General features: G+C 36.1%; 1 protein-coding gene and 1 non-coding gene across 3 annotated transcripts in view; one reads left to right on the plus strand and one right to left on the minus strand.

Annotated features, from left to right (window-relative positions):
* Positions 1–19,783, minus strand: part of CNTNAP2 (contactin associated protein like 2) — a 1,940,687-nt gene that overhangs the window by 1,393,935 nt on the left and 526,969 nt on the right. The window lies entirely within an intron of this gene.
* LOC111726085 lies at positions 8,745–8,847 on the plus strand. Its single transcript, XR_002773968.1, has one exon. It is a non-coding gene; the product is annotated as a U6 spliceosomal RNA (small nuclear RNA).

Consider the following 19,783-nt stretch of genomic DNA (forward strand, 5'->3'; position numbering starts at 1 on the left):
AAAAAAAAAAAAAAACTCAAAGGAGGAACCTCATTTCTGTATTTTTCAATTTTTTATGGATCTGTTTTTGGTATAAGAACTTTTAGATAGTGCTGTAGAGGTAATCACGTGATCAGGAGTGAACTTAGTCACAGTTTATATCATCACTGATACAGTATCTGTATGACTCGAGTATTGATCACCTGCTCATGATCATTTTTGTCAAAAAAAAAAGCATTGAAAAAATAATGTATGTCAAAAGTGATCTCAACAATTTAACTAAACTTACATAAATCATGGTTTAATTAATAGCGCTTTTGGCTAACAAATGAAAACAAAACACTTTTATTTCTGAAATCCATTATGTTCCCAACATTAATTTAAACTGTTCTCAATTTATTTTACAAAGTTAACTTTTATGATGAATGCATTTTGTCAAAATCAAAGCCTAAGTACATAAAGAATTAACCTGGCACTGTAATGAATTAACAAGATCTAAAAAAGATAAAATGAATGACTAGATGATTACAGTTAACACAAAGTTCCACTCTGCTCCCTCATGGAGAATGATGGAACACTCTTTTATTGAACCCCATTATCCTAATGAGACGATACTCTACACTTGATCACAGCTAAAAGGCTACAGAAGATACTGTAATGACTTACTGCCAGTGCTTAATGAAGAGATTTCATAATTATTGAAACCACATCTGTTTGATTAACAAGTCTCTTCCAAGATCCATGCGTCCTCTGCTATTTAAGGATGGCAGAATGCACAGATGGGTGAAAAGCTCTGGTTTCCTTTGTGAAAAGGAACCTTAGCACGACAGTGAGTGTGGATATTTTGCAGCCTTTGCTTGAATCTTGCTTTAAATCTCATACAAATTCAACCTTTGTTTACATCGAGCTTTGTGACCAAGTCACTCATAAATCTCCATTGCTGTAGTTTCCTTTCTTATAAAATAGATACCAAAGTTATAGTGTTGTGAGGATCAAATAAGATAGTAATTTGAGAGTCTTTCAACTAGGACAATACCTGGCACAAGTAAGGACTAACTTTTGGATGCCTCGCACTGGAAATGTCTTTAAATAGGGTGGACATTCTCAAATTCATTTTAATCTTTAACACGCGTATTACCAGGTATACAATTTAGCAATGGATTAGCTGTTTTCTTTCTGAGAACGTGGTGGGATGATTCTGTTAATGTTGCTGGTGCTCTTCAAATAACAGTTTGCAGTTACCTTGACTTGCGATACCCCAGAACAAGCAACCACGAAATTCCAAATTTGTTCTAATAGTAAAAGAATTAGATTATGAAGTTGAATATTCATAACTTGTATATTTTTAAAAGTCAGTCTTTTTAAATTACATGGTGCAAATATGCTACTACAAAGGGCATATTTTATCCCATTGCCTTCAGCTCTCAATTCCGAAAGTGGAGAAAGTCAAACTAGCAAAGCATAACTTAGGCTTTGTGTCCTTAGGAAGAATTTTCCACGTGTGAAACTGTACTCGTAAATGGCCACTTGATATCTAATCCAATTCTGTTGTTCCCAAGCACACAACTGTGTTTCTCTCAAAACACATTTACCACCAGTGAATTGAAAAGACTCATGGTTCTATTGGGTTTGTGTGAGACAGAAGGTAGTTCTGACGTTAGAGGTCTTGACAAACTGCATTCAACAGACGGAGAGAGGTGCTGGAAGCTTTAGAGGTTTGACCTAACAATGCCGCTTTTTAGGTGACCTTGGAATTTCAAGGTTCCTTTTTCTAGGGCATCGCAAGTCAAGGTAACTGAGAATAATTATTTGAAGAGCACAGCAACATTAACAGAATCATCCCATCACATTCTTAGAAAAGGAACAGTTCATCCATTGCTAAATTGTGTACCTTATGATAACGCATGTATGAAAGACTAAAACAGATTTAAGAATTTTCACTCTATTTAAAAACACGCCCCGTGCTAGGCACCCAGAGTCAGTCCTTACTCATGCCAGGTATTGTATTGTCCAAAGGCTCTTAAATTACTGTCTCATTGGATCCCCACACCACTATAAGTTGGACATCATCATTGAGAAAAGGAACTTGCTCCTTGAAATGTTAGCAGTATAAAATGTCAAAATACACAATGTCAAATATATAATAACTACTTGGTAAATGCTTGTTAATATATGGAAGAAATAGGAGTGGCTGAGCCAGAATCATATCTTTCTTCCAATTTTATAATAAATAATTAAAAAACAATCAGCATAATAATGGAAGTCTTTGAAATCATCCTTGCAAATAAGATTTATTTCATTGATGGCAGTTAACATACGTAAGTAATCTAAATTTAATTATTGATATTTATTCCGTTTGCCAAGCTTCTCATTAAACTGGTATTTAAAATGAAAAATAATTTTGAATGAGAAAAGTACTTAAAGAAGAAAACTTTTTGTGCACTTTCTATCAAATCAGGCAAAAACCATTTACAATGACTCCTACAAGTCCATGGGAAAGTTATGTTCCCCAGGTTGCTTCTGCTTCTACCACAACTGAGGCGTTGGTGTTCTTGGCTGCCGTTCCCTGGGGGTCAGTGTCAAAATCGTCAGATCTATTTCACGGGCACCACTTTTAGTGTATTATCTTATTTCTATATCATTTGTGTGACTTTACCCAGAGGCTTTGGCATGCATGCTTATAATTTTCAAATACTTAAGACACATTTTTTCTAAATGTCACTGCATAGGTGATAGTACAGAGAAAACAGGGGACTACAACAGAGCTTCTGAAATGTCTTCACAAAATGCATGACTTTTTAGCTGAACAAAAAATTGTCCTGGATAATGTGATTTCATTATCAAGGGGTAATAGGATGCATTTACCAATAAATTATAGGGATTACAATTATTACTGATGAATAAGGCCACAGCATCAAATGTTATAAAAAAGGCATCTGCAACTCCTACCAGTTAGGTCCACCAAATGGTTTAATTTGGAAGGAGGCAGACACGGCACACTGCCAAGTTCCTGGTCATAAAGTACCAATCTGTGTCTCCTCTGGGCTGCTGGTGTGTGCTCCCCATCACAAGAAGAAAGGGGAAATTTTAATTCCAATTCACAGGCATTATTCTTTACTAATCAATTTTGCTATGTCAGAGTTGATAGCATATTTATGATTAATGTGCCAAACTTAATTCCAGATTTCAGATTACAAAAGAGGAGTGTTTGATACACCTATCCAGGTTTCTATGCAGCTAGCTGAAAGAAGAAAAGCTTCATTGTATTCAACCAAATATTTTCCTGGAAAAAAAATCATCTAACTTCTAATGATGATATACTTTATTAGTTATTAGATGATTTTTAAAATATATTGTTATAGTCACCTGTTTTCTCTGTACTATCACCTATGCAGTAACATTAAAAAAAAATGTATCTTAAGTATTTGAAAAGTATAGGCATACATTCCAAAGCCTTTGGGTAACCTTTATAATGTTAGTGTTCTTTCCAAGAACTAGACTTCACACCAGGAGAGTAGGACAAATGCCTTCACAGTATGTATATCTCTATACTCCTGCTAGTATCAAGAATCAGTGTGCCTAAAAATAGACTCATAATTTTCCACTAACTACCAGCTCTCTTCTTGAATATTTTTGTTACAGTACTAATCAGTCATCTTTGACATCTTTTGCTCAACTCTTTACATCTGGTAAATAGCTGCTTTTTCTCTCTTCTCTCAATATCTTCTCCACTCTTCCTCATTTCCACTGGAATCAGTTGACACCTATACTACTATACAGCCTTCTGATTTCTCACTTTACCACTAATCTTCCACTCTTGAGTCTGTCCTAATGGCAACACCACACTAATCTTTCTAAAGACTTGATTTAAAGTATCACCTTCTGCCTAGAACTTTACAGTCATCCATTACTAAAATTTAGAATGGAATTGACAATCCCCCATGATCTTTCCACCCTGACCATTTCCATAAGTTATCTACAGGAACCCTATGATAGGACTAATCATGTCCATTTCTCTAGGAGTCATGAAGGTTAAAGGTGAATGAGCTGAGAGTCAGTTGTTAGGGGTGGTTGTAGAAAAGTGTTTGTAAAGAAGATTTTATACGTCTGTAATGGGATATTGTACTGGATAGCTACCCCCCTGTATGTGGCTCTACTTTAGAGGAATAAATATTTTTTGCAGCTTATGTATAAAGAAATAAATAAATAAAAGGAACAAAAGACTGCAAAATAAGCAGCCAATAAACCATGAAAGTAAAGGCAGATGGACAAAAATTCCACAAACTGGCACCTGGGAGCATTGCCAAAACTATCTTAGATTCTTTAATACGATATAAAAGGAGAAGCAGGAGAATGAAAGCACATAATTATTATTGTAATTATTATCACCATACCCCATAATAGTTCAGTAAGGATAGTTTATTACATGGTTTAAAAACTGGTCCAAAACATCTCACAAAGTTAATCACTTCACGCCTGGATTAATTGCTATTGCCTCTTGTTAGGATATTTTCCCCCTCCAATCTCCTTTTATTTTCTAACTTTCACCCAACCCTTTGTACCCTCTACATTCTTCAAGCATCTCTTGTCTCTTTCCACTTTCTGAATCACTCTCATCTCTGTGCCAGTACTAATGACCTTACATAACATCATCTTTGCTTCCTGTGTCTCTCAGATTAATCTTGCACTTTGGTTATGGAACATGATTTCTTTCCCCATGCTCAGTCTTACATCAGGGATATTGCTCATAATATTTTCACCAGAGTAAATTGACTTTGGATTCTTCACCATGGATTTCTATACTTGGTCCTTTCAAGAGTAGCTAATATTCTTTATGCTTTGGCATGTCTAACACTTGCTTGCTTATCTTCTCTGTCACATTTATTGATAATATACTATTATCTATGAAATGTGTTTTCTAACATGTTAAAATTTTTCTCAAGTGAAATATAAACCTTTGTTTTTAGGTATCTGTCTTTGCAATTCTCCTATAGCTCATAATTTTCAGCACAGCAATAGACTCATAGTAAGCAGCCATAAATGCCTTGTCGGAACAAGATAGTGAAATAGTACTATCCAGCAATCATCCACCCACAGAAACATTAAGTAGAACAGCTATATATGCCAAGAAATACCTTCACAAGGGCTAAAATCTTCTTGGCAGTTGAGAGATTATAGTATAGTGCTTGGTTCTAGCATAATAATAAGGAAAGGCATATTGGAAGGGAGGAAGTATAGTTTTACATTGTCTGCATCACCCCTCTCTTAACTCGACAAAACAGAGCATGGAGAATGATACCATTCCACTTGGGGGAACGTGGGTAGAGTGAGCATAGGACCTTTCTCAACACCAACACTGGTACCTCCACAGTAAAACCTAGCACCAGGCAGAACCCCCGAGTCCCACGTTCCAGGCATGTACCCTCAGACTGAGCCCAGATACCCACATTAGTGCCAGGTGGGACCACATAGCCCAGACTTTAGGTCTGTGTGATGAACTTGATCTCTGGTCCACATAACCACGGAACCAATATCAACAACCATACTCTGTTCCAATTGCAGGAGCAAGCAAGCCTCTGTGGCTGTGGGCTTCTGATAGATCCTATAACCTCATTTACCATCGCAGGTCCCAGGCCTTTGGCAGTGCCATAACAGCTATAATTTCTCTGGGCTTCTAACAATGCTGCACTGTCCACAATTGTCTGAGAATTTAGGTGTGCACTAATATGATATAAGCTATAGCAATTTTCCAGATAAAGGTAATTTATAAAGACTGGCATAAGTGCCTACAGTTTTCATATACAGACTCTGATACAAAAGCACAAGAATCAAGAACAAGTAGGAAAAGGTTGCATCACCAAATTAAGGTACATGACAGATAATAAAGAGATGGAAATGCACAATATGCCTGAAAAAGCACCTAAAATAACATTTCAAAAAGTTTTGATAATGTCAAGAAAATAAAAGAAATCAAATCATAAAAATAAGAAAAAGAGAACATGACCAAAACAACCAATTTTAAAACATTTTGAAATAAATAAATAAAATCAATAGAAATGCTAGAGGTAGAAAATATAATGGCAGAAACAAACAATACACTAGAGAGCATCAACAACAGACCTGTGAAGCTGCTGTGGGGTTTTTCAAAAATATTTAATCAGAAGAGACAAAAAGAAAAAAAGAATGAAAAACACAAAGAAAGTTTAAAGAATTTATGAGACAAGAGAGAAATTCTTCTAAAACATAGGCTTTAAAGAAGGAGAATTGAAAAGTTAAGGGGTAAAAGTGTATTTAATACATTGTACTAGTAGCAGAAAATCTTTCAAACTTAGAGAAAGATATAAGTATTCAGGTACAGTAATATTGAAGATCTCTAATTATATTCAATTCAAATAAAACAATTTATTATGGCATATTATAAACAAACTATAAAGATCAAAACAACACACACCCAAAAAAGATCCTAAACACAGCAAGGGAAAAGCAGTAAATGACACGTGAGGGAGTTCCAATCTACCCAGCAACAGATCTTAGCAGAAACCTTACAGACCAGAAGAAAGTGGGATCATACATTCAAAATGGTAAAGGAAAAAACTGCCAACCAGAATATTAAGTCAAACAAATTTCCCCTCAAGAGATGAATGAGGAAAAAAGAATCTCCCAGGCAAACACAAGCTGATCACCATCAGATTTATCTTATAAGAAATGCTACTGGGAGATGCTAATGAGTACCATGAAAACATCTGAAAGAATAAAGCTCATTGATCAAAGTAAATTCAGAAACTCTAATACTATAAGGGTTGTGTGTAAGTCACTTATATCTCTAGTGTGAAGATTAAAAGTGAAAGTATTCATGATAATAACTAATAATTTCTAAGATATAGACAATATAAAAATGTACATTGTAATGTTAAAATGATGGGTGGATAAAAGTGTAGAATTTTTCTGTATGTTTTATCAAAGTTAAGTTGCCATTCACTTAAAATAAGCTGTTATAACTACAAGAACTTTTTTGAAGCCTCATGGTAATGACAAGGCAACAGTTAATAGTAGGTTTTCAAAAATAAAAAGCAAGAAATCAAAATATATATCCAAAGAAATTGACTAAACCACACAGAAAGAAAGGGAGAAAGAAATAAAAAGATCTGTAAAATAACTAAGAAATAACTAATAAAATGGCATAATAAGTCCATAACTATTGCCAATTACCTTGAATGCAAGTCAATTAAACTTTTTCATCAAAGACATAGAGTCAGACAAAACCCAAAACCCAATATTATGATGACTACAGGAGACTTATATGGATAAGAACTTATATGGACTAAAAGTGAAGGGATGTAAAAAGATTTTCCATTCAAATAGAAATAAAAATTAACCGGGAGGAGCCATATTTATTTCAGATAAATGACCTCTAAGTCAAAAATTATAATGGTCATTACATAATGTTAAAGATGTTAATTAGCAAAAGCTTATAACAATTGCAAATATTTATGCATCCCACATTGGAGCACCTAAATACATGTATATAAAGAAAATATTAATAGATCTAATAGAGGAGATAGTCTACAATACAATGATAGTGGGGGATTTACCACCCCATTTACAGCAATGAACAGAACCTCCCAACAGAAATTCAAAAAGGAAACATTAAACTTAAAGTATGTTAGATCAAATGTACCTAACCAACATATACAGAATATTCCATACATCAGCTGAAGAATACACATGTTTTCCAATACATGCCATTCTCCAGGATAGATCCTATTAGGCCACAAATCTTAGCAAATTTAAGAAGATTGAAATTATTTCAAATATCTTTTATAACCAAAATAGTATAAAAATGGAGCTCAATAATAGGAGAAACTTCAGCAAATTTACAAATACATGAAAATTAAACAACATACTCCTTAACAATCAATGACTCAAAGAAAAAATTAAAAGAGAAGCTAAAAGTTTTCTTGAGACAAATGAAAATGGGAACACAAAATATCCAACCTATGGGATACAGCAAAAGCACTTCTAAGAGGGCAATCTTAGAGCAATAACAGTGTATCATCATAAAGGAAGAAGGGGCTGGGCATGGTGGCTCATGCTTGTAATCCTAGCACCCTGGGAGGCCGAAGTAGGTGGATTGCCCTGAGCTCAGAGGTTCAAGACCAGCATGAGTCAGAGTGAGACCCCATCTCTACCAAAAAATAGCTAGGTGTTCTGGCAGGTGCCTATAGTCCCAGCTACTTGGGAGGCTGAGACTAGAGAATCACTTAAACCCAAGGGTTGTTGGAGGTTGCTGTGAGCAATGAATGCATAGTACTCTACTGAGGGCCACAACATGACCTCTGTCTCCATAAAAAAGAAAGAAAGCAAAATAAAATTTAAAAAAAAATTTCAAACTAAGATTGAAAGCCAATTGAAAGCAAAATTAAAAAAAATAAAGGAAGAGGGATATCAAAAAGCATAATATTGCAGTTCAAGAATCTATAAAAACAAGAAATAACTACGCACAATGTTAATAGAAGAGAGGAAATAATAAAGATGAGAGTAGTAGTCAATGAAATGGAAATTAGACAAACAATAGAAAAGATCAATAGGGCAGCACCTGTGGCTCAAGGAGTAGGGCGCCAGCCCCCATATACTGGGGTTGGTATGTTCAAGCTTGAGCCCAGCCAAAACTGAAGGAAGGAAGGAAGGAAGGAAGGAAGGAAGGAAGGAAGGAAGGAAGGAAAATTTAATAAATATAACAGTTGGTTTCTTGAAAAGATAAAACAATACTCTCTTCAGCAGCACATATACTAAAATTGGAATGATGCTTAGGTTAGCATGGCCCCTGGCAAGGATGACACACAAATTAGTGAACCATCCCATACTTAGGAAAAAAAAGATAAAACAAAATCAACAAAGCTTAAGCTAGACCACAATAAAAGCATAAATGAAAAAAGGAAACATTATAACTGATACAGAAAAAATATATAAATGACCATACATTATTATTATTCATCATACACCAATAAATAAGAAAACCTAGAAGAAATGGATAAAGCCCTTGATGCATACAACCTACAAAAAGTAAATTATAAAATAGAGATAAAATTAATAGACCAATAATAAGTAAAAATATTGAATCAGTAATAAAAATCTGCCATGAAAAAAAAAAAAAACCAAAACTTACAGCTTCACTGCTGAACTCTATCAAACATTAAAAAATACTAAATTATTTTTTTCAAATCCTTCCAAATATTGAAGAGGAAGGAATAATTCCCACATTCAATTTATAAAGACAGCATCGTGCTGATATCAAAACCAGATAAAGATACTACAAAAAATTAAAATTATCTCTGATGAACATAAATGTAAAAATCCTCAACAAAATACTAACAAATTGAATGTAAAAGCACATTAAAAATATCATTCACTATGGCCAAATGGGATTCATTTAAGAAATGCAAGAGGGCAGCGCCTGTGGCTCAAAAAGGTAGGGTGCCGGCCCCATATGCAAGAAATGGTACACCATACATCAGTCTGGGCAGGTGTGGTGACTCACGCCTATAATTTCAGGCCTCAGGAGTCCAAGGTAGGAGGATTACTTGAACTCAGATGTTCAAGACCGGCTTGAGTAAGAGCCAGACCCTGTCTCTACTAAAACCAGTGGTGTATGCCTGTTGTCTAAGCTTTCAAGAGCCTGAGGCAGGAGGATCACTTGAGCCCAGGAGTTTGTGGTTGCAGGGAGCTATAATGACATCACTGAATTCTACCCGGAGTGAAAGAGTGAGACTTGGTCTCAACAAAACAAATAATAAAAAAAAAACTAAAATACCATACATAAATCAATAAATATGTTATATCACTTTAACAGAATGACAGACAAAAAACATATAATCATTTCAATAGATGAAGAAAAGGGATTTGAGAAAATTCGACATCCTTTTATGGTAAAAACTCTCTAATTAATCCAAAATGAAAAAAAGACCATAAAAAACTCTTAATACATTAGTTATAGAAAGAAGGTAACTTAAAACAGTAAGACTGTATATGACGTGTTTTTAGGTAACATTATATTGAACAGTGAAAAATTTAAAGGCTTTCTTCTGAAATCTGGAATGAGACAAGGACACTCACTCTGACTGCAAAGCTATGGTAATTAAAATAGCATGATATTAACATAAATTAACATATAAAACCTAGTAACAGTGTAGAGAGCTCAGAACTGAATCCACAATTGCAGTCCATTGATTTTGACAAAGTTGCCAAGAATACACAAGGGAGACAGGATAAGGACACTTCCTTCACTAAATGATTTTACAAAAACTGGATATCTACATACAGAAGAATTTAATTGGATTTTTTTCATAGGATATACAAAAATCAACTCAAAATGGATTAAAGATTTATAAAACCCAAAACTATGAAACTACTAGAGGAAAACATAGGGGAAAACCTCCGAGATGTTGTTTTGGGCAATGACTTATTGGATATGACCCCCCAAAACACACATACCAAAAGCTAAAAACTGACAAATGGGATTACATTCAACTAAAAAGTCCTTGCAGAGCTAAGGGAACAATCAGCTGAGTGAAGAGACAAAGAACATGGTGGGAGAAAATATTTGCAAATTGTACATCTAATGCATGTGTGTTTACTATCCACAATATATAAGGGACTCAAACAACTCAGTAGTTAAAAAATAGAAGTCCAAATAACTTGGAAAATGAGCAAGTGACTTGAATAGACATTCTCAAGAGAAGATACACAAATGGCCAAGAGGTGTATAAAAATCCTCAAAATCACTAATCAGTGGAGAAACAAAAATTGAAACAATGAGGTCTGATCTTATAGCTGTAGAATTGCTATTATAAAAAGAGAAAAGATAGCAAGGGTCGGCAAACTAATCCCATGAGGATATCGAGGGTTGGCTGCCTGAGGATACTGGCAACAGCGTCATGGCTGTTCAGACACTTCTGGTGAGAGTGTAAATTGGGATAGCCATTGTGGAAGATGGTATGGGGTTCCTCAAAAAATTAAAAATGGAACCACCATATACTACAAGAAATGAAATTAGTATGTTGAATTCTCTTGTTCAATGCAGCACTTAAATCTGTGTCCACCAACAGATGAATGAAGACAGCATAGTATAAATATATACAAAAGAATACTAATCAGCCGTAAAATAATGAAATCCTGTCATTTGCAACAAAATAGATGAATCTGTAGGATACTGGGTTAAGCGAAATATGCACAGAAAGACAAAAAAACACATGAGCTAAAACATGTCAGTTTTAGCTTTTGTCTTTCAGGCACAGAAAGACAAAAAAACACATGAGCTTAGTCATATATGGAATCTAAGAAAGTGGAGCTCACAGAAGTAGAGTGGAATGTTAATTCCCAGAGGCTGGGAGGATTGGGGAAATGTGGAGATGTTGGTCAAAGGACACAGAATTTTACTTAAACAGGATGAATAAATGCAAGAACTCTATACACGGTGACTATAGTTAATAATATACTGTATTCTTGGACAACAATAAGTGAGAGCACATAAAGTACTCTCATCACAGAAATGATAATTCTATGAGGTAACGCATGTGTTAATTAGCTAGCATGAGTCATTCCACAATGGATATATACTTCAAAACATGTCGAACACAGACAATACGTACAATTTTATCTTCAAACAAAATAAATAATCAATGCTTTGTAATTGATTTCTAAAGTAATTTGAAAGATAAAATTCTTACCTCATTTTTTGGATTCTTTACAGTTTCATGTGTCCTATCATATTTAGGATTAATTTATCATCGTGCATTATTTAATTGTTTTAGTACTGGAATGTAAACTTACGGCTAAAAGCTCCCTCTGCTGGATCTCTTTAACATACCTGAAGAAAACTCGACAGAAACAGGTACGTACATATATCCAATTTATATTTTATAAGACACTATTACTAAATTATAAAATATCAGAAAATACAATCATGCGGTTAACTTTTATGTTCTGTGATTTCACTTCTATGATCCAATTTCTGAGGAATTTATGCTCTATAGCTCTTTTACTTCTTTATATGAAACACTGGATTCCTTTTGTTCATAACTTCTGGAACGCTTTTTCCTGTCCCCCCCTGCCATGCCGGTATTTCTGGGAGGGAGTCATGACCAAGCCAGGATTCTGCAGGCAGGCTGCCTCCTCTGTACTCGGTCTCTAGCCTTTGGGAGCACCAATGACGTTAAGCCACACTTGCTTGGATTAGTTTCCTCAAGGAAGAATGGGGGATAACATAGCTCTTCCCTCATAGGGTTGTAGGTTTTCAATGGTTCACGTAAAAATTTAGCACAGGTAAATAATAAATCCTCGAATCCTTATCGGTCAGGTCTCAGTTCTCCTCAAAAGCAGAGAATGAGCACACTGAATTTTCCCATAGTATTTTTGACTGAGTATCTGTGGTTTGAGAATTTTTTAAGTTCTCTAAACCAGTGGTTCTCCTTTTTATATTCTCTAAATCTCCCTAATGCAGCGGCCCTTTAATACAGTGCCTGTGGGTCTCCAGCCCCCAGGGTGAGAACTGCTGCAAACTGACAAGATTCTGCTGCCAATGACCTAGTACAATCATCCCGCAGTATCCTCAGCGGATTGGATCCTGGACCCTTCCCCCATACCTACATCCAGGGATGCTCAACCCTGAAGCACAATAGCGGAGTGTTTCCGCCTCAGAATGCTTCCAATCACCTCTAGATTGCTTCTAGTACCTAAAGTAAAGACTATGCAAATAGCTGCTACACGGTACTTTATTGGTGTTGTTTTATTGTTGCATTGCATTTTTATCTTCATTTTTTGTTGCCCATTATGATCATACATATTTATGCAGAGTGATATTTAGATTCATCTATTCAATACTAAGGATCAAATCAGGGTCATCAGCACATTTTTCACTTCAAATATTAATTCTTTCTTTTTTATTTTAATTTTTTTTTTTTTCTTTTTTTTGTAGAGACAGAGTCTCACTATGCCACCCGTGGTAGAATGCTGTGGCCACAAAGCTCACAGCAACCTCCAACTCCTGGGCTTAGGCAATTCTCTTGCCTCAGCCTCCCGAGTAGCTGGGACTACAGGCTCCCACCACAACGCCCAGCTATTTTTTTGTTGTAGTTTGGCTGGGCTGGGTTTGAACCTGCCACCCTCAGTATGGGGCAGGTGCTCTAGCCACTGAGCCACAGGCGCCGCCACCCTATTTTAACAGTTTTAAATAGAAGTCCCCAAATGACAGGTTTGCAAAATGCTCAGTTGCTCAGCAGTTGCTACCTACGGGACAAGAAAAGAATTCTTCTAGGCCAAGAGTAGAACATAAAAATGTAAGTTTTCATGTTAGAGAAAGGAAAGATAGTGGGGGAGAGAGATGAGAAAGAGAGAGCAGAGACCAGGGAGTGAGAGAAGGGAAGGTAGGAGGAGAGCCGAGGAGAAAGAGAATGGCATGGCGTCTCCAAGAAAGAAAGGAAGGGTGCCCCAAACACTAATTATTTCTTGGTGATGGAACTTCAAAGTCCCCTCCTCTAGCCATTTGAAAATAAACAATAAATTATTTTTAACTATAGTCCCCCTACGATGCTGCAGACTACTAAGTCAGATGTATTCCTGCAGCTGGCTGTACTCTTATATTCATTAGCTGCCTTCCCCATCACCTCTACCCTTCCCAGGCTGTGAAAACCCCAATTCTATCCTCCACATTTATACGTACACATAAATACATATATCCTGTGTATGTCTACATGAAAGTGTCTGTAACACAGAGGAGCAGTGCCGAGCAGGCTAATAAGGTGTAATATTACAATGTACGTTTAATGTATACGTTTTAAATGAACTTCTTAAAGGCTTTAGTGTGGAATCACATTGAGTTTTGGGGGGTAAAAATAATATTCCAGAAATTTATATGTATGCATCAATGGTAAAGTTGAAAAGATTAAATGAAAGAAGGACCAATGCTCTCCACATACTTCCAGACTGTTAACACTGCTCGTGGTCAAGGTCATTTCAACAGCAATTTGTTTTGATCTTCAGGATATTTTGAAAGCATGTTAGCATATTTTCAAAAGACTGTTTCAAATTTAGATCTCACAGTTAAACATCTGGATTTCTTTCTTGGTCCATTTAGCTGCTTTAATATATACACCCTCTCCTCCTTCAGGAAATTGAAAAAAAAAAAAGATTTTGTGCAAATTCAAGAGGCAAAAGATAACAGCACTACACAAAATTAAGGGTTTCAGAGAACTCATTTTTGACACACTTAGCTTTAATTTTGGAAAATCCATAAGATCCCTTGAGGAGGGATGTTGTGCATATTTTACCATCATTTTCTGAAGGCGAGTTCAGAACTATGAGGCATGCTGACTTCATTTCGTCGAGCATAAGTAACATTACAAACATTCAAAATTATTTGGTAGCTAATATTAGTATTTATTATACTGTATAGTTCTAAATGTCGGTCCAGAGCTCTTACCTTCGTACCATGCCACATTGTAATCTATTCCCCCGACACAGGTGATATCGACTTATGCAGAATCTGTATCATCTAAATTTTATATTCACAGCTATAAGAACCTCATGCAAAATAATTTTCTGTGTACATAAATGTATAACTCCTTATAGATTTCAGAACTAAATTATTGAACATGTATCTTCCGATACGGTTCATGTTTTTTTCGTGGTATTATTTGGTAGTTATTTGCACGAAATTCTGCATAGAACTCTGTACTTCCTTTTTCTCCTACAGTCCCCTCCATTAGGCAAACTTCTAATATGGCTTTTGAAAATTATTTTTTTTTGAAAATTATTTTAATGTTCTCTATATTTAGGTTAACGAAACAGTAAACAAGTGTATATAGCTCTACGTCCAGCCCTGTAAAACAGAATTATATTATTTCCTCAACTGAGCTCAAATACAGAAAAAGCTAACTTCTGCCATCCTCATTTTTCTCGGACGTGCCAGTGGGGCGGGCAGCAAAGCATTCAGCTGTCACCATCCACCCCACCCACAGATACCCTCGGCTAGAACAGATTTTTCTTACCTACTTTTCCAAAAGGATTCTAGCTCATCTTTGGTACTACCGTATAATTGAAAAACCTCTTTTGTCCCGTTTGGTGATCAAAACTATAGATACAGTCTATCAGTGCCTGCGTCGTTTATCTTTATCATTTTAAGCAAGGCAATGAGGGGTCCACACAAACTGATTCCCTCACAATCTGTAAGAAACCAATACACTAACACTGCCAGAATCTAGGACGGTAAAAGAACAGAGAGTGAGGAGTTTGTTTTATCAGAAATATTTCCACTTAAAAAAAAAAAAAAGAATGTCACACCCTCGGCCCTTCACAGGACTTTCCTCGTCTCCCCCTCGCCCTGAGTCTCGCCTCCTCCCTCCTTCTCTCTTCTCCCTTCCCCTCTTCTCCTTCCTTTCCGTTCGGCTGTTCCTACATGACTGCACATTCCCATCCGTCAATCCTAACCACCAGCAAGCAGCGACTTTTTAAATGTCAATTTATTCACTTTAGGAAAGGGTAGTGAAACTAAGTAAATGTCATTTAATCTTCTTGACGATATGGAACCTTACCAGTTCAAACAGATTAGAAAAATAACTGTGATTTCAAAACCTAAAGTTAGGTTTTTAAAACATAGCTTAAAATTTAAATTTTAAGATAAATTTAAATGTATACATTTTATTCTGTTTCTTTTTTTTGCTTTTTGAATTATAAAACAATGCAAAGAATGAAAGAAACAAAAATAATAGAACAAATGATAGTTGAAGAGAACAATTTTGTTTTCTCCCTAAATATTCTGTTCTCATGTTTTATTGTCGAGGTCAACACTTATTTGATGGGTAATTGGTAAGCGTGGCACTGACCAACTGCATAGCTGTCACAGACTAAAATTACTGAGGGGCACAATTCCAGACTCAGCTGAGTAACTGCTGTTTGCCAGGGGCTTTTGAAAGAGTGGCTGTTAACAAATTTAGTCCATTCATCCCATTGGACACTTTTCATCCACCGTAAAATTCTCATTCTTAATTCCTTTTTTCTTTTTTTCTTTTTTTTTTTTTTGCAATTTTTGGCTGGGGTTGGGTTTGAACCCGCTACCTCTGGCATAGGGAGCCAGCGTCCTACTCTTTTGAGCCACAGGTGCCGCCCACTCGTAATTCCCATTAAGATCCTTTCAATTAGTAGTCTATGATTATTTGTTAGTGCATTATAGTTTTCTAATTAAAATATCAAATTTGAAAATGTAGTTTCTCTTTTATGTATCATAAATATAGTCACTTCTCCAGATTCAGACACCTGTACATCAAAAATATATATTTAAATACATAAAAATACAATAAAAATAAAAACAAAAAATACAGTATAACTACATCACATCTTTACACAGCAATATGTATTATAACTAATGTAGAGATGATTTAAAGTATATCGGAGTGTATGGGTAAGTTATATTCAATTACCATATTATTTTAAGAAAGGGACTTGAACATCTTTGGATTGTAGTATCTGCGGGGTCTTGAAATTAATCCCTTCCCTCAAGTACCAAGATACGACCATATTTCTTTTTTTTTGGTATGATGGGAAAATCGATTTTAAAGAATGGTTCAAAAATCTATCATCTGAAGAACAATATGAGTAAACCTTTAAATTATAAAATGCATTGAAGTTATCTCTCTTCTTTATAAATGCCATAGACTATACTACACATCAAAAAATCAGAGAGGACAATTCCAAAAGAGAACAATAGGGTCAGGAAAAGCAGCTGAGGTAAGGCAGTTTCTTTAGGGACTCAATGGTTTGCACCAAGGGATATATAATAAATTCTGAGTTTAACCAGAAGACGAAGGTGGACTCAGTCACGACATGTGAATGGAAGAACAAGTTTTAGGTGCATGGAATGCTTCTTTTTGTATAATATACTTGTACATTTTAGTTCCACAGAGGAAAATAAACTTCACAGGATCAATGGAATGAAATTCATGCTGCTGGAGGTTTTAGGAAACAAATTTGAGGTAAATACTACAAAACTGTTTTGAATCTTCCAAGATGTTAAAATTCTGGTGCTAAATGATCATAAGGAAAAAAATGCAGAACTCAATTTATGATTTTGGGGTAGTGTACTATACCTGAATCTGCAGATCAATTCCCTAGATTTTGATAGGTGGTTACTGGGAATAATTTTGCAATTTGGGGTGTGTAGTTAGCACTAAACATCACTCTCTTCTCTAGAATTTTAAGCCCTCTGATATACCACAGAAGACAAAAAACTAAAAATAATATTATTAAATATCAACTACTGATAAAACCTAAGGACCATACACTCATATCGATATTGAACAAACTATTTAATGCTTTCTGGGTTCCAGGCACTGTGACTTAAGCTGGATTCCAGAAGGAATTTTGAAGAAGTGTTAAATAAATCTAGTGCCAGGCACGTATGACAGAGGTGTGCTTTACAGCCCACTTCTGTCTGTGCTGTTCAAATCAGGTTTCTTGAAAATCCTCAGCTTAGGATTTCAGGTAGCCTTAACTGAAGGTACTAATTTCCAGCTGCCAACCTGGTATGGTGACTTATATCAAAAGTCTGAAGGCCATTTTCCCAATTTCTGAGAGGACTTTGATTTGCTCTTACTATTTCCTTTGGTCTTCAAAGCCATATCTCTTGGGTTCTGATCCCTAAATGTTCTGTAAATATTTAAATGAATGCCTTGGTGAAAAATTTTTTTACACCATGCAAGTATTCATACGATTCTCTATTTCCCTGTGATCTGTGTCATGGTCTAGAAACGCTGGTGCCTCTGTCTCCTGCCTCTCCTAACTTGTCATCCAGCTGCACTGAAGACATTAGCAGGGCTCCCCTCAGTCCCTGACCCTGGTTTCCCAGCAGAGACATCATGAAGCTCTGATAGAGTCTGGCGCAGCCGGGCCTCGAGGACGTTCGTTTCAGCCTCAGCTGCCACTCACTCACGGTTTGACCTTTGGTAAATCATTTAACCCACATGACGCTCAGTTTTCTCATCTGTAAAATAAAAGTTTGTACTAGACGGTCTCTTAAATCACTTCAAGATGGAAAATGTCATGAGGTTATGAACACAGTAAACACAAGGCTCCTGAAATCTGAGCACGGTCCCAGTTTCTATTTTGTGGATAGAAACTCCTTTGAAAACAAGTCAGCACTGCATTCATTGAAAATAAAAAGAATTGATTACTCTTTGTCAACACGGTAATCATCTAAAACCAAGGTATAGAAGGCATCATTAGGAAAGGGAAATGATGCAAATAAAAACAAGGGGTGGCGAGGAGAAGGGAGGCAAGCAAGAGAATTAAAATGTCACTAAGTCGGTGAAACGGAGAGTAGGAATCCTGGTTCCTGAATTGTAGAGCCACACAGTTGGGAAAACATTACTGAGCACCTGTATGTCAGGCACGATTATTGGCACTAAGGACACAGCTGCAAATAAAACAGAGATGCTCCAGTCTTCAGATGCTTACAGTGTCGTCTGCAGGGAAGGATAGACGTGCCCAAATGAATGGGATAATTTAAGACAGTAACACACGATAAGTTGAAAATAACAAGGAAACTGAGTGAAAGGAAGAAGGCAGAGAGTGGATAGACTATTATAAACAGATAAAATGGTTAAGGACGGCCTGATAACATAATGTAAATATTAAGAGTTTAATGATAAAAATAACTTGCCCATGGAACCGTCTCACTGGAGAATTTCTTAGTGAAAATTTGCACCAACATTAGAGGCCGCCAGAGTGCCCAGTGTAGGAAGAGCTCAGGAGTGAGCTTAGCGAAGCCCAACACGGTGAGACCACCAGGAACCACCGGCCGCTGAGACCTGGGGCAGAGACAGCTGGAATCTGAGGAGTGGTACAAATTTGGGATTTTATTCTATTCCAATGTGCATGTAAATTTCAAACCATCATTGGATATTTTCAAGAAAAGTGGTCCAATTTACTTTTGAAGACATTTGTTTGCTGAATAAAGAGGACAAAGTAGAAATAAATTTCCAGTGGAAACCATGTGATATGTGACTATTTTAGCACTATAGGAGAAAAATGATGAAATTGTACAGGAGTTGGGTGAAATAGTTCAGAGATTTATAATTATATTGAATAAAAGCTTTAAAGTTAAGTAAGAAGTGTGTGCCAGATGAAGGCAAGGAGTGGGAAGGTCCCTACTGTGTCCCATTTGTCCCTCTGTAAATGGGTGACTGACTGTCCTTTGCATTGTGACCAGCGGCTCCTGCTTCTTTCAGTCATAACAGCCTGGACTTCAAACTGCTGCGTTTTCTAAAGCAAGTTCAGCCTGGGTCAGGTCATGTCAGTGGCTTCAATCAAGGTAGCAAGCTGCATGTTCAGACTTCAGTGGCCCGGAGGAGCAGCACCCAGTCCTTAAAACTTACAAATACACATTGCCTCTGTATTTATCTCAAGGCGGGTAGTGCAAGTGAGAATGTGCAGGGGTGTCCAACCTTTTTTTCTCTGCCTCACATTGGAAAAATAAGAATCGTCTTGGGCCATATGTTAAATACACAAACACTAACAAAACTGATTAGCAAACTTTTTTTTTAATTTTAATTTTTTTTATTGAATGGTAACTATGTACATTAATGCACTTCTGGGGTACAGTGTGGGGTTTTCACACACAGTCCGAAACACTTCAATCAAACTAGTTAACATAGCCTTCATGTCATTTTCTTAGTTATTATTTTAAAACATTCACATTCTGCTCTTAGAAAGATTCACTTGTACCCTTGTAAGATAAACCTCAGAAGTGATCCCT

This window comes from Otolemur garnettii, unplaced genomic scaffold (genome assembly GCF_000181295.1).
Source record: "Otolemur garnettii isolate 467f Iridium unplaced genomic scaffold, OtoGar3 scaffold00053, whole genome shotgun sequence".
In the NCBI taxonomy this organism is placed as follows: Eukaryota; Metazoa; Chordata; class Mammalia; order Primates; family Galagidae; genus Otolemur; species Otolemur garnettii.